The sequence below is a fragment of the Euprymna scolopes genome, chromosome 21 (genome assembly GCF_053919585.1).
Source record: "Euprymna scolopes isolate OS-2025 chromosome 21, ASM5391958v1, whole genome shotgun sequence".
Taxonomy (NCBI): Eukaryota; Metazoa; Mollusca; class Cephalopoda; order Sepiida; family Sepiolidae; genus Euprymna; species Euprymna scolopes.
Window position 1 is genome coordinate 115115000 of NC_136502.1, and position 17347 is coordinate 115132346.

A 17347-nucleotide genomic window follows, 5' to 3' on the forward strand; every position below is an offset into this window, starting at 1 on the left:
ATTTGATATACGGTCTATTGAGATTTGGGAAACTCTTTTTAATCAGGTTTCGGCCAAAAATTTTGCGGTTGAGGGGTCAAAGTTTAACAAGTTGACATTTGAAAACTCTACAAAACTCCTCCGACAATTTTGGATCTAAACACTTGAAATTTTAGATATAGATTAGATGGATCTAACTTTAAAATTCGATTTAATCCCAAAACAATAAATGCTAATTGGGGTCAAAGTTAAAATAAAATTGACCTCTGTGGTCTCTACGAAATTACTTAGCCAATTTTTGGTCTAAACATTTGAAATTTTAGATATAGATTAGATGGATCTAACTTTATAATTCGATTTGATCCCAAAACAATAAATGCTAAAGGGTCATAATTGGGGTCAAAGTTAAAATAAAATTGACCTCTGTGGTCTCTACAAAATTACTTAGCCAATTTTTGGTCTAGCCATTTGAAATTTTACATAAAGGGTATTAAGAGATTGGGCAAGCTTTTTAATTGGTTTTTGGCCGAAAAGTTGGCTGTCAAGGGGTCAAAGTTCCAAAGATTTTACTTTTGCGATCTCTAGCAAACTATATAGCCAATTTTTGGTCTAAACATTTGAAATTTTACATAAAGGGCAGCAAGCTTTTTAATCAGTTCTAGGGCGAAAATTTCGCTGCCAAGAGGTCAGAGTTGACCTTTGCAGGCTTTACCAAATTCCTCCGCCAATTTTGGGTCTGCACTTTTGAAATTTTAGATGTAGGTTACTTGGACATGGGTCAAACATTTTAATTTGATTTAAGCCCCAATCAATAAATGTTAAGGGGCTAAAATTGGGGTCAAAGTTTAAAAAAAATTGACCTCTGCTGTCTCACGTTTCTTCAAATATTTAAGTATATCTCTTCATGGGACAACATTGAAAAAATGTGATTTGTGTTATTATTTTCAATTGAAAGAGGAGAAATGAGAAGGAGAAGATGGGAAAAGACGGAAAAAGAAAAATGGATTCACAAGATTTATTTTAATATAAGAACGTTACACTTTTCAACCTTCTTTCATGGATTGAAGCAACTAGATCTACTACTAATGCATTTTATTGCAAAGAGTTCGTCCTGATATTGCAAATTGTTTATATATTTTTCCACTTAGCATTCAAATGTTGAGAATTGGATATTCCGTCGATATGATTTATATATAATACCGAGAGCAATACCTGATTGCAGATAATAGCAGCAGTATTCTAATTTTCAATGTTTCAGAATTTGAAAAAAATCTTTGAGATAGGAGGGACGTGCAATAAGTAATGCCCCTGACCCACTTCCCATGGCAGTACAGAAACGAAACTTGGCACAGTCATTAGTCTTTCTCTATAGAGTAACCACCCAGAGTTATTCATTTCTCCCATCGTTTGATGCAGCTCTGAAGACCGTTTTTGTAGAACACGCCAGGTTGGTCCTCCAACCACGACGTGACTTCAGAAATCAAGGCTGCATCATCTGGGAAACGCTTTCCTTTCAAAAACAACTTCATGGCTAGGAAGAGGTGAAAGTCAGAGGGTGCAAGGTCAGGAGAGTAGGGAGGATGTGGAAGGATTTCATAACCACACGCCCATGCTTCTGATCTGGCGACATGCGAGTTGTGGACCGGAGCGTTGTCCTGCAGGAGGAGGGTACCTTTGCTGATTTTGCCCTGCCTCTTGATTTTGATAGCTTCCCTTAATTTTCTCAAAAGTGAAGCATAATAGGCTCCTGTAATTGTGGTACCCTTTGCCAGGAAATCTGTCATCACTACTCCGTCCTGGTCCCAGAAGACTGTGAGCATGACCTTGCCAGCGGAGAGCTGCACCCTTGCCTTATTTGGAGGTGGTGAGTCCAAGTGTTTCCACTGTATTAACTGAGTTTTGGTCTCTGGATCATAGTGATGGGCCCAGGTTTAATCCTGTGTAATCAGTCTTTTGAAAAAATTTGACTCATCTTCTTGGCACATCTCCAAATTCATCCTTGAACACTCAACGCGTTCTTGCTTCTGGAATGGTGTGAGCAACCTGGGAATCCATCTGGCAGACACCTTATGCATATGCAAATGGTCATGAATGATAGTTTCCACAGACCCTGTACTAATCTTGACATCTTGGGCAATTTGGCGAATAGTAATGCGCCGATCTTCCAAAATGACAGCCTCAACTTGATGGACAGATGCCTCATCAATGGCAGAAGGGGGCCGACCAGGTCTTGGAGCTGTTTTCACAGACTTCCAGCCATGTTTGAATTCACGATGCCAGTGTTTTACAAGGTCATATGATAGGGCATTATCACCATAAGCTTAATGCATTTCATCAAAAGTCTGCTGCAGTGTGCGTCCTTTCAAATACAAAAACCGGATCACTGCTCGACATTAAACAGGCTCCATTTCACACCTGACTCAGTTCAAACACCTGTAAAACAGAAACCACAATTAGTTCAGAGCTGTAATTTTCCACATAACCCGTAGAGATATAAATCACTGCACATGCAAAATTTAAGCTAGATCAGACAACTAGAAGTGGACCAGGGGCATTACTTATTGCACGCCCCTCGTATGGCATAATATTTTTGGATAGATGTTACAGCTTTCATTACAGACACCGAGATTTTATTATAATGTGATACTGTGAAGCTACACTAGATTGATTGTTTTAATTCCACTTTAATAACTCTTCGATGCACCTATATGTTGCTTATAGATTTTTTTTTACATAGGAATCATTACTTATCAAGGCCCAGGGGCCACCCTAGGATAAGGGTTAAAAAGTGCACAGTAGTCAATTGGACAATATAGTAATTGTCAGTAATGGAAATTCAGTAAATTTTTTAGCTTAAGGGGAACGGCTTATTAAGAACTTGTTTACATTGGACTTGAAGACAACCATATTGTAGTCAGCTGGAAACCAGGAAAACGGAAGACAGTTCCACAGGCGTGCAGTTCTAAGAAAGAAGCTTTGTTCATGGAATCTACGTTTAGCTTTAAGCACAGATAAAGAGTGGGGAAATTATTGATAGTGTTTTTATCTCCATCAGAATCTTAATGAGAGGTATGCAGCGGAGATACTAGGTGATATCCCATGAGTCTTATTTAATCTTGTAACTTTCTAAAATTGCTTGTTTGGCATAATATCTACAGCCTTTTCATAGCTTTAAACTTTAGAAAATACTTTTAAACTATAAGCGTTTTAGTTCTGAATTTTTTAGATGAGGAAATATTGTTTGCATTATTTGGATTCTTCGAACTACTGTTCTCATCTTGAGTACTATTTATACAACGTCTTGGTCGATGTAACTTCCGACCTTCTTCAGGTGTATAAGTCGCCATATTTGAGACAGTGGTCTGGGAGGGTGACGGGGGAGGTAACTCTACACTTCCGAGGTTTCGTATTTAGATTCTAGTTAAAAGTAAAAATAAAAAAATGAAAATAATCAAACTGTAACGTTACAGGAATAAACAAACGCAACAAATGCAAATAAATAAAAATCCGGGTCGGCATTTTTTTTTCTTTTTAACAAAAACATGTATTACCGTTACTCATCCGTATCGACACCACCTTAAACGTCTCTCCCTTCTACTCCACAGCACGGCCGGCCGAATTCAGCTATTTCTTATACGACCACCCTCTTTCTTCTGACCGCACACTAGCCACAGCCAGCCCATTTTCGCCTTCACTTTACACGTCCGTCTCCTTCAACACTGAATTTGTTTCTCCCTGACCACGTGGTGTCCTTTTTTTTTTCTTTTTCTTCAGACGCTAGTACGAGCATACTTGCCAATTTGCATACGCGTTTCGAACTAATACAATTACTTGCCGCCCATCCTTCAGCTGCTTCTGCTGCAATATTCATACGCGCTCATATGCATTCTGTTACAAAACAAAACGCTAGAAAATATTGTTTGTAAAATATTTATAAGAACAAAAGGGGGCAAGCTAAAGTTTTCTCAGATCTATAAACCAATTGCAAGTTATGTGGTCGTATGTGGATTCGCTTTGCAATGAAATGCAATGACAAATAATAACAGAACAGAATTATTTATTCTTACTCTAATATAAATAATTTTGTGTTTTAATGTTTCTTTCTGGTTGCAAACTTAAGAAGAGTTAAATGAATGTTCTTGGTGAAAGTATTCTTAATAATATGTAATTATATCTGATTATTAGTTTTTGTTTTTTTGCTTTTTTTTCGAGTAAAAATAGTCTTTTGTGCACACCTGGTTCTTGATATATGCGAATTGACACATGGGTTATAACACGGCTACAGAGATAGGAGGCCGGTGAACATGACAGCGTGACGTCATTACCAGATAAGCATGTAGGTAAAGGGTGCCTAAAGTTTCCTGTGTTCAACCACGCGGCCATAAAAATATTTTTCGTTGCCTTAGAGAATGACTATGGTAATTTTATGAAGGTAGTCCAAACGTACATGTATTTTCTTCTCCTAAAAAGAAAAACAATTCTCCATTTGGATAATTATATAATTGCAATTTATTATAATTGCACATTATGATAATTTTAATCAAACAAAATATAACAGTAAGTGAACTTGTTTTTGAACTTTTATTTCTATCGAAGAAAGTTGTATATTTCATTTTATTTACTTTTTTAGACTGCAAAACAAACATCTTTAATATGAGAATATTTTTCAGTCCGTTCTTTTAATAATAAATAAAACTGTTCACTGAGTATTTCCAAATATTTTAAAGTTAGAAGCATTTTTCACGACAGTTTTTTTTTAAAACTAAAACGATCGATGAATTCAATAGTTTAGCAACGGGCATAATTTATTTCTTTGAAATATATTTAAAACTTAAAGTTTTTTGTTTACATGACTGGAATGGGAAATGAAATAGGAAATTATCCATTCTCTCTCGAGACATACGAACACAAATTCATCTTAAAAATTCATTAATTAATCAGTTTTAATTAAAGTTTTGATATGAACTAAAAATAAAGAGTACATTAAATTTTAGTTAACATATTTTCTTGTGTTTTATCTTATAAATAAATGTTGTTTGGTATTTGTGCTGTGTATGCACCATGCTGAAATAATAACGTTATTATTTAGAAAGCTATTTTTAACAGGGGAGAGGGCTTTCTAACTATTCTGTACTTTCACCAAACAATTTAATGAAAAAAAAAGATATTAGAAAAATTTAATTTTACTTGATAATAATAATAATAATAATAATGATAATAATAATAATAATAATAATAATAATAATAATAATAATAATAATAATAATAATAATAATAATAATAATAATAAGAGGAATAACTGCAAAAGTACAACGACTAACGATAATGAAAACGACTGAAATATTAAGGAAAACCCTTGAATGCGGAGAATAATACAAGACAATATAACGAATAAGCGTTACAGGGAATGAGGAACACCGAAGCTGCATATTTACAAGTTCTACATCCCCCCATCTTCCATTCCCCCCATTGTTTCATCACCGATCCCCCCCCCCAAAAAAAAAGATACCAAAGGACCGAGAAGGGCCAATAAGGACTGAAAGACCAAGGAGCGAGCGCCAACCAGACCTCGGCTGGACAAGCGCAAAGAAAACTGGGACCTTGGGGAGGCTGAGTGCCACTCAAATTCCAATATAAACCAATGGCCACTACCAGCGAGAAATCGATGGTAAGCAGCTGTTACGATGATGCAAATTCATTTGCAAATGCTATCGAAGGAGGTGGAGAGGGCTGGACGTCTGGGGAGACTTGTTGTCACTCAGCTTCCAGAGAACACCACAGGTTTCCAATCAGATCGTTTGTTGACTTGTGTGAAAGCTCCATGTGAGCCAATAATAATAATAATAATAATAATAATAATAATAATAATAATAATAATAATAATAATAATAATCATGATGATGTCCCCTCCCAAATTCGGCACCACCCTCATTAATATCGTAGATGTTTACTATATTTTCTTAGTTTTTAACCAACATCATTTCCGTATTCATGTATTCTGCACTGATACGAAAACGGAGTATAGTATTCCTAACCATGTAACTGATGAAAATACTCTACGCATTTTGATCAAAAACATGAGAAAAAAAATGGACACAGAAGAACAGAACACCAAAACTTTAAATATAATTTCGGTTTTAAAAGTAATAGTTATTTAAATATTTCAACATATACTCTTGTGTGGAAAATCTAGCTCCCCAATAAGGGGCACTCTGGATAGGAACAAAAATAAAAATTGTCTTAGTCATGAAGAATTTCTCCTCCACCGGCCGAGGACAGAAAAAGTGAATGATACTACACTGTGATCTTGTCCCGAAGGCCAATAACCACATTAAAACAACAAAAAAATGTTAGTTCTTGAAAAAAACTGTACTTTTACCTTACAATTTCGGTAAAAAAAAACGCATTCATCTTTTCTTGAAAACAAAAAGCAACTTTATTGATAAAAAATTGCAAAGACAATAATAAAAGTAAATAAATAATACAAAATGAAACTTTTCTTGAAAAAAAATGTATTCAGTAAATTTACACTAGGTTTGTGTTATTTTCCATTTATTTGAGTCTCTTAACTGAATCCTCAGTAATTGCTGCTTTCCCTAGTTGTCGTCATATCACCCTGTTTTGTCCAACTAAGCCTCTGGCCGGTTTTGTATAGGATTGAAACGCTATCTTTAGACAATGCTCACCTGAAACCGTAGAGATTCAACATCTCTATCCAACTGTGCCACAGGCCACAAAGGCGATCAAGTTTGGATCTTTTTGGTCATATTTCGTTCTTTTCTCGTATTCCATCATCGCGTCCGTACTGAATTGTATATTAGTTTTATTATTGAAAATTTTTTGAGATTAGTCATTTATTTATTTATTTATTTATTTGCGGTCTATTATCCTCATTTTTTAGTTGTTGGTTCCAACGTTTTGGCCAACGATTCCTCTGGCCTTTGTCAGATGGTAAACCGCAACGGCTTAGGAATACTGAGTCTCTTAACTGTATCTTCAGTAATTACTGCCTTCCATAGTTGTTGTTGCCTCACCAAAGGAATAGTTGGCTGAAACGTTGTGAAACAACTAAATGATGAGGATAATAGTCCGCAAATAAATAAATAAATAAACAAATAAATAAATAAACAAATAAATAAACAAATAAGTAAATAAATAAACAAATAAATTACCAAATAAATAAATAAATAAATAAACAAATAAATAAATAAATAAACAAACAAATAAATAAAAAAAACAAATAAAAAAATAAATAAATAAACAAATAAATAAATAAACAAATAAATGAATGAATGAATAAACAAATAAACAAATAAATAAATAAACAAATAAATAAATAAACAAATAAATAAATAAACAAACAAATAAATAAATAAATAAATAAACAAACAAATAAATAAATAAATAAACAAATAAAAAAATAAATAAAAAAATAAATAAACAAATAAATAAATAAACAAATAAACAAACAAATAAATAAACAAATAAATAAATAAACAAATAAATAAATAAATAGATAAACAAATAAATAAATAAACAAATAAGTAAATAAACAAATAAACAAATAAACAAATAAATAAATAAACAAATAAACAAATAAATAAATAAACAAATAAACAAATAAATAAATAAACAAACAAATAAATAAATAAATAAATAAACAAATAAACAAATAAATAAATAAACAAATAAATAAATAAATAAATCATCCCAAAAGAATTTCAATAATAAAAATATTTTTTTCTGGTTTGTTTGTTTGGAAATTTGTCCCCGTCTGTTACTTTGCTCGGCTTAATCTGGTGACTGCCGGTCGAGTCTGAACCGTAATTGATGGAAAATCCCAAGGATCTGGGTCAAATTCTGCAAGAGCACCCAATTTTTAATACGCTTAAGTGCTCTTCCTTTAAGGGCACTGGCTTCGCTTTTCCAACTTCTGACCTTGTGTCACATCTTTCTGCGATGGGAAAGAGGTAAATGAAATCCTTTTCAAAGATGCACCAAAATGCATGTTCTTCATGAAGTCTACAGCCAAAATTGTAAACATTTTCAGGCACTTTGATCTTGATAGAATTAACGAGCAACCAATGTGCCTGTTAGATACGAATTTGCATTTGATGTCTGATGTAGAGCAGATGCAGGTTTTTTGCCAAGACCATATCTTCTTACTTAGCAAGAATCAATACGTTAATATGATAGACAAATCCCAGATTCCAATAGAAAGTAAGAATATAGTTTATCCGATTCTTCTTATCTTTCTATGAGTGAAACCATATGAACGATTCCATTTCCCTCCAGTGTCAGATGCAGTTGAAGTTCAAGCAAAGTTTTCGTAAGACGCATTCAACCTTAAAAGAATTTGTTGCCTGAATTGATTTAGCAAAGTTAAGAGAAACTCATCCTAATGATTAATCAGTATTTTGTCGAGATAAGGTTACAGACTTTATAAATTTTAGACATTGCTATATATATATATATATATATATATATATATATATATATATATATATATATATATATATATATATATATATATATTCGCGCATATTTTATTGAAGAGGATCTTCGTTCTTCTTTTTATGATCTTTCTTTCGAATTTTTCTTGTTTTCGTACAAGTATTTTTGTTGTGGGATCCAAAGTTCTTATAAAGTCCCCTAGTTTACCGAACGTTTTCGGTCTCGATTGACCATCGTCAATAAGTAGGATGCACAGGAAGAACAACCCTGACGATGGTCAATCGAGACTGAAAACGTTCGGTAAACTAGGGGACTTTATAAGAACTTTGGATCCCACAACAAAAATACTTGTATGAAAACAAGAAAAATTCGAAAGAAAGATCATAAAAAGAAGAACGAAGATCCTCTTCAATAAAATATGCGCGAATTTATTTATTAATTAATTTATTTATTTATTTTCCATTTAGTGTCTTCTAACAACTCTTGCTGACATTTTTTTAAGTGATGACCTCTACACTTCAGTTGACCAATATTATTTTGCCCTATATATTTTTTTCGCGCCTTTAACATTTCCTGTCTGTCATTTTGACATTTGTTTCCCTTTATTTTATATTTTATATTTAACTTTATCATCATTTTCTTATTTTTTTCTCTCTCCTTTTTTTTTTTTCATTCTCTCCTCTTTTTCTTCCCTGATCTTTCTTATTTATATTTATGTCTCGGCAGTAGAGTGAAAAGTATATCTTATTTTTCTTTTATTAATATTATTGGAATCTTTTCCTTTTTTTCCTTGTACACATTTCTGTGAATTATTCCCTGGATTCCTTCTTATGGACCATCTTCTTCCAATTACGTGATTTCCTTGGATTTTACTTGTGCAAATGGAAATTCTTTTAACTTTCTTGAAGTTATACATTTGGATTTTACCGTCACTGGATTATTTATCTTCCACCAAACTATCCATTCATGTGTAATCACCTTTTTCTTCACCATATTCCCTCTGCTACACCTTTTTTAATTTTCAAGTAAGATCTTTGACTTACTTGTTGTTTCATCAAATACTTTTGCATGCAAAATCCGATCCTACATTTTGCTAATTCCTACCCTCTGATGAGAAGGAAAGTATTTCTTCGAAACTCCGCGGATTAAGGACTATCCACTGATCTAGTGTTTCCTTTTCAGATTAAATATGTTTTTAACTCATTTCAAAGTGTTTTTTAACATGTTTTATTAACTGTTTGCTCGTATATATATATATATATATATATATATATATATTTATTTATTTATTTACCAATGGTGAAAAAACCGGACAAGAGTGCTCAATGTGTAGCCAGAGAAGTATATAGGAAATTTATTACTGTGAGTCCAGAATGAGTTTACATATTGTTTCAGCTAGGGGAAAATCCTCAAAAAGAAGAGAAAATATCCGACTAGCTTCGTCAGAATTCATAGATGGACTCCATTGTAAACTCATTCTGGACTCACAGTAATAAATTTCATATATATATATATATATATATATATATATATATATATATATATATATATATATATATATATATATATATATATATATATATATATACATTAACCAAAAATCGTTAAAGTTAGCTATATATAACTGTACCACCGGTCACAGGATTCGAACACTGGACCAAAGTCATCTTTGACTTATATATGATGCTTTTGCCCACATGATTGCCGAGGCAGCTATAGAATAAAGAGGATAAAAAAAAATCATATTATTCATTTACTGGACATGTTAAATGTGATGACAATTGCAATATTACTTTTGGTAGAAGATTTCCATATACCCTTGCAGAGTGCTCTTCCTTGAAGAGAGCTTTAAATAATTATTTTTATATTAAATACTTTTATTATCCACATAACGGCTCCGTTCAGTCTTGTTAGGCTATGAATACCCACTGAAGTGTGCATGCACGTGAAATTATTGTGGCAAGAGTTGCACAATCTCTAACCACACCTCTCCTGAGCGGGCACTGTTTCAATTCCAGTTGCGAGTATATATAAACACAAGATGACTGGAAACAATGCCGAGAGAAGCAGAGATCACATACAGTGCCTATTGTTCCCAAATGGTCATCCACCTGGTACTGGTCAGGCCCATCGTTGCTTAACTTTGGGGATCTTGCAAGAACTGGTGTGTCAACGTGACTGTATCATACATATTATCTACATATACATGTTTCACATTAACTAAAACTCATCAGCGTGGTTATATGTTGCAGGATTTGAATACCAAACTAAAGTCACCTTTTGATGTTTCTACAAAATGTAAACGAATAATCACACGAACCCATCACGTGACTCTTCTATTCATATTTCTGATCCTATAATCTTGTTAAGATTTATTTATCCTTTTAAGTATCTTCTATATAAGCAAAACAATAGATATATGAATGTGTGTGTGGCTGTCTGTCTGTGTAAATATTTAACCGATAAGCTCTTAAACTGCAGGTCACATAACACTGAAATTAACAGCAAATAGTAATCATACACCAAGGATGGTTCATAACAAGTAAAATCTTTGTTTGGATGGATAACGAGTATAGAAATATGTCAGTAAGTTGGAATTCAAACTGTTAATTTCAACTTGCCGACATATTTCCATTACTTTTGCGCATGCGCAAATTCAATCATAGCTCAAAGTGATTTCATTTTAAATCTTCCTTATCTATTTGATAGTTACATCGGTAGGAGATGAGGGTAGATTGGCTTTGATTCTAGCTAATGTTGTACACAAGTAATTTTTTTTACTTTTGAAACTTTTTTACTTTTATATATATTATATGATCTACAATATAATATACAAACAATATATATAAATAAATAAATATATATATATATTAGGTACAATATAATATAATAGGAACGCAGAAAGTGGACCTTTAGTTTACTTGTAACTCTTGCTTCCCTTATTTTGTTCTTTAGTTCTCACATTCCATGAGCGATGTTTCTGACAAAGGGGGAAAATTGCTTTTTTTTTAATCAGAATCTGTCCATCTAATACTTATAGTTGGTTAGTTTTTGATTTTTTTAGCATCTTACATCAAGTGGCTTCATGCCTTGTCTGGGGCGATTTCCATAAAAAAAACTATTCAACAGAGAAATGGCTCTGTAATGTAATAATACGAAATCTGCATGAATTAAAATATATTTAAGCGTATTTTCCGATCAGGCAAGACCGGGCAATACCGGGCGTTCCCCCCTCCTGCTAGTTTAGAAATAAAATAACAAGAAAACAATTACACATAATTAATTATTAATGATAAAAAAAGTGTGTCCCCTTGAAAAAGACTTATCGCTTTTTGAATAAAAATCTATTCAACTTTACTTCTCCCTTCCCATTCGGCTCCTTTAACACCTCCGCCCTGGCACCCATCCCCTGTTTTATATCGTATCCATCACTCTTCGCTCTTTCTCTCTTCACTCTAGGTGTCTATGTAAGGCCTGGGCCACTCCTTCCCTCCCCTCTCCTCTCTCGTTATTGATCCAGTGGGTCAGCACAGACTTTGCTATTGTCTCTTCATAGAATTAATCTTCTCGCCATAACATCATCCACCCTTCTCTTCTATGATTGGCATCATATGATTCTGAACCAATTTGTCAGTTGGAATTCTTCCATTTTACTCAATTTCGATAGTTGTAACCTTATATAAATGCCCTTTTATATTCAAAGACATTTATGCACATGACAATATATATATATATATATATATATATATATATATATATATATATATATATATATATATATATTATATATATATATATATATATATATATATATATATATAGTGATGTGCATAAATGCCCTTATATATTTAAAGATATTTCTGCACACGACATATATATATATATATATATATATATATATATATATATATATATATATATATATATATATGTGTGTGTGTGTGTATATATATATATATAATATATATATGTGCGTGTGTGTGTGTGTGTGTCACTCGATATATATATATATAGTCACTCGATCACTGTAAATCGACATTTAATGACATTTATAAATGTTTAAATTTGCTTGAATATCATTGCATTTGATGGTGGCTCTGGGGTTATGTTCTTTGCAAATGGAGACAGAGATGGCTTTGTTGCGGTGTTCAGACCCCATGACCAGTGCTAATCGTAATTTCCTGCACTGATGATTCCGGAAGGATGAAACACTAGTGTCTGTAGGTATTCTGGAGCAAAAATCTAGATCTAATATGTGGGATACTTTTTTTTTTTTTTTAGGGAGGTGGTGTTTGATCATCTCTGATGAGGAGCCATGGTTTAATATACTCCAACAGACAATATGCAAATCTCCTTGACCTTTTTCTTACAACTTGCCTAGAAATGCGCTCATCCTCCATTTTGTCTCTATTGGGATCTTTTGATCACTCAGTTGTCTCGATTAAGATAAAAACAGAATGTACTAAACCCTCGGATGTACCTCTCCATTGTCCTGTATATCGATACTCTATGGCTGATTAGAGTGACTTCTGAACATTCATATCAGATATACCTCTGCACTCCATGTCCTTTATAGTATCAGACCTTACTGAATGGTTAATTATCAGTACAGACCATTTCATACCCTCCATACATTTTAGCAAAAGCCCAACAGCCAGCTGTGGATGTCCCTTAGTGTGTTTTCAAGAAATTCAAATGTAATTTTTCCTATAGCTGCCCATCTGTCAAACACAATACCGCAGAACTGCTTCCCAGCTGACTATAATATGACTGTTAATGTAAACAAGTTCCTGTTGAGTTGTCCTCTTAAGTAAACAAACATTACACATCCCATCATTACTGATTATCATGATGTTGTCTCACCAGCCAATTGATTTTATCCTCAAATGGTCTTTGAGTCTTGATAAATGGCGACCCTTCCCCAGTAAAAAATAAAATAAAATAAGCTGTACATTAAGAAACTCACTTTCTTTCTATGTTTAAATCGAATATGCAAATGAGCCATCTGCTTTTCTGATTGGGTGAGTTGATCTGAAGTTCAACCTGTTAATCATTAAACACCTGGGAATCTATTTATGTTTATTTTTAGCCGCGTGCAAGCGCGTCTATAAGTCACTCTGTCGGTCCATTGGTCTGTCCGTTGGTCTGTCGGTGGGTCGGTCGGTCTGTCCATAACACTTTTGTGCTTGGCCTTTTTGGTTAAGATCAAAGGTCTGTTGTTAATAGATGCTGTTCTTAGCTTTTTAAGCTTTTCTTGGCCTTTTGGCCAAGACCGACTGGCCGTACTTCCCCTGCCTGCACAACACCTAAAAGCTCTTGTCGAACCTTTGTCCTCGCTCCTTTGGGACAGAGGAAGACACTGGGTGAGCAGACAGGTCTGTATTCAACGTCCGTGTGAGGGAGGCTTGGGAATGCCGGACTTGAAGTGTCATCGAGATGCTGAGAGGCTGGCCTTCCTGAGCCACTATATGCAGGATGACCAACCGTGGCACCCCGTGATTATTGCCGCCTTCCCCGACCTCGTTCTCAACCCTTCCATCGAGAGCCGTCGCAGGCCACGGGGAGAATCTGCCTACATGAAAGAGTGCCGAGCCGCGCTAAAACGACTACCAAGGTCCAGTGACCTTGTGACTGCTACCCGTAGGGAACTCCACAGGGATCTAGTGAAGGGGGCCGCCGCCGACCCGCTATGCGCGCGTTTGGGGTGGCAGCAGAGTGAGATCCGCTCCGCGTGGAGCTGGGCGCCAGGTTCGAGTCATCTGAACAATTCGGAGTTCTCTCTGACCTGGCGATTGGTCCGAAATGCACTTCCATTCAACAACATACAATGCAGTTCCGGGTTTTTGGAGTCGCCTGATTGTCCCCGTTGTGGGACAACGGCCGTAAAAACTACTGATCACGCTTTCTTCAATTGCCGTGAACTCCACCAGTACTGGTCGTATGTTAACGGAGTGACGGCTCGCAATGTTGTGGACAACGTGAGGCCGCCGTGGGACCGGGAAAGACAAATGGTCTACATTACGATCCTGGCCGTGGCGAGAATGGTGATTTGGACGTCGCGTCTGCAAGGTTGCCGGGGGGTGTTGTTTTTTTCTGATCAAGATCTGATCGCTTTCTTTAAACACCAACTACGGGTGAAGATCAGATGTGATAGAAGAAGGCTGCATCGCGCGGCATTTGACAGAAGATGGATACATGTGGCAAGTCTGTGTGTACGAAGAGGAGCCAAATTTGAATACGTGTTCCCCGCCTAGGTGTGGAACACGCAGTTCTGTAAAGTAAAATTAAACAAGTAGCCTCTCAGCTAGCTGAGTGTGTGTTCCATCCCTCCCCAATTAGGAAGCCTCCAAGATCCCCATCCCCTCCTACATGCAATTTTTGTTTTCACCCCTTCCTCTAAATTTTACCCATCTTGGAGAGAAAGAAATACAAACTAACCTCCATCCCTTACCCACAAAATTTTCTTTTCTCCATTCACCCCCATCTAGAGGGCATCCCCACCTAGAGACTGACCCGCAGAAGTGAGGTTCCTTTTACAAACCTAGGGGTTGGGAGGGTCCTACTAATCACCTTTTGTTTTTTCTTCCCCCGCCCTCGACACAAATGAATTATTGTACCATTTTTATTGTTATCTTTTTTGTTTTTACACGTCGATAAAAGATGTTTTAAAAACTGGGAGTTAAGTAGGACGTCCCCCAATATGAAAGGGTGAATGCGGTATTATGGTGAAAGAAGATACTAGCTGGGAGAAACTTTTGACTTTGTTTAGTTCTGGAGTAACAAGGATGACCAACGATCCCCACAACCCCCCTTTTGAGTTGGCCATGTGCCTAAGTTTTTTGTTCATCGTTGATTTTGACTGTATTTTTAACATGAATAAAAGATTTAATATCTCAAAGTGTAATATCTGTTCCCGCAGGTACTGCAAACAAAGACAATATGTGGGGGAAACCCCACATATAAGACCTTGGTCAATGTAGGGGAAACCCTTCATACCAATTGTCACTATCCAGCTCCCCTACTCCCCGTGGAGTTGGTCCCCATTTCCTCTTCACTCCTCACTTTAAAAATCGGTCTTGTGCCTAATTTGCTTGGTGGGGGATACCACCAAGAACATATGTGAGGGCGACCCCACATATAAGACCTTGGTCAATGTAGGGGCAACCCTTCATACCAATTGTCACTATCCAGCTCCCCTACTCCCCAGGGAGTTGGTCCCCATTTCCCCTTCACTCCTCACATTAAAAATCGGCCTTGTGCCTAATTTGCTTGGTGGGGGAGCAAATAAATACCCTTTTCTTGGCCTTTTGGCCAAGATCAAAGTGTAGCATCTGTTCCGGCAGATGCTGCAAGCTATGACTAGCTATGACTAGCAAAGACCAGATGTGGGGGTAACCCCACATGCTTGACCATTAACCAGCTCCCATTTCCCACCTCTCGGGAGCTGGTCCCCTTTTTCCCTCCCCCCTCCCTTCACTCCTCACATTAAAAATCGGCCTTGTGCCTAATTTGCTCGGTGGGGGAGCAAATAAATACCATCTGTTCCGGCAGATGCTGCACTTAAGATAATTTGTACCAGTCAATGAAGGGGAAACCCTCTATACTGGGACAATTATTATTTTTGGTAACCAGAGTGCCCCCTTTTTGCATACTTTTAGGGGAGCTGGTTTTTACCTCACATTAAAAACGGCCTTGTGCCTAATTTGCTCAGTGGGGGAGCAAATAAATACCATCTGTTCCGGCAGATGCTGCAAGCAAAGACCATATGTGGGGTTTCCCCCACATATAAGACCTTGGTCAATGTAGGGGCAACCCTTCATACCAATTGTCACTATCCAGCTCCCCTACTCCCTGGGGAGTTGGTCCCCATTTCCCCTTCATTCCTCACTTTAAAAATCGGCCTTGTGCCTAATTTGCTCGGTGGGGGAGCAAATAAATACCCTTTTCTTAGCCTTTTGGCCAAGATCAAAATGTAGTATCTTTCTTACTACATGCTGTACTTATGTTTGTAACTTTGTGATATAAAGTAGGGGATCACTTTTCTGTATTAATTTAATGTAAAATGATCACCCACTTTACAACCAGTCAGGCTCAAAGCCATTCAAGTCATTCTCCAGATCATTCAGGTTGTTTTCGAAGGATTCCAGTTATTTTTTAAGCATTCAAGTCATTCTTAAGGTCATTCAATTCATCCTTAAGTTCATTAAAGTCATTCTAAGTCATTTACTTTTTATTTATTTAAGTCATTTAAGCCTATGTTTAGGTCATTTTAGTTTATCTTTAAGAATTTCATGTCAATCCTACATTCACGCATTCATTCATTACACGAGAGCACGCGACTAATGGCTATCGGCCTTGTTTAAAGTATATAGTCCTCTTCTGTCAAAGAATATTCGACACAGTTTCACTGAAAGGAAAGCATTTTAGAATTAACAGAAAAAGAAATAAAAAAAAAAACTGCATAAAAGAAATAATAAACAAAATAAAATCTCATTTAAATTCTTCAGATTATTCTTCTCATCTTGTATTTTATTTACACAACGTTTTGGTTGATTTAGACTTCCAACTTTCTTCAGTTGTATCCTGTCAAACTTGAGAATGGCTCTGTCGAACTCGGGAATCTGCATGGAATCTCAAACAAAACCCTTTATTTATTCCAGGGAGGGAAAGTACCATGCTCTCGTTCTATCAGCCATGATTGGGTAGAAGTCCCAATTGTATTTTTGAGTACCACCCTGATGATTGAAACTTCAACTTCCAGAAGAGTGTAAATTACAATTGCACCAAGTACTTTATCCATTAAGCCACGGATCGTTGCGGACAATTCCAATATGAATTTTAAGAACCTTTAACATATTTTTGTTTTTAAAGTAACATTTTATTACTTATCACTAGGGTTGTAACAACAGCATAT

At 35.5% G+C, this 17347-nt stretch overlaps 1 protein-coding gene and 1 pseudogene across 1 annotated transcript in view; one reads left to right on the forward strand and one right to left on the reverse strand.

The window, feature by feature from the left end:
* Positions 1 to 17347, reverse strand: part of LOC145242665 (protocadherin gamma-A4-like) — a 423021-nt gene that overhangs the window by 278221 nt on the left and 127453 nt on the right. The window lies entirely within an intron of this gene.
* LOC145243302 (U2 spliceosomal RNA) lies at positions 15724 to 15888 on the forward strand (annotated as a pseudogene).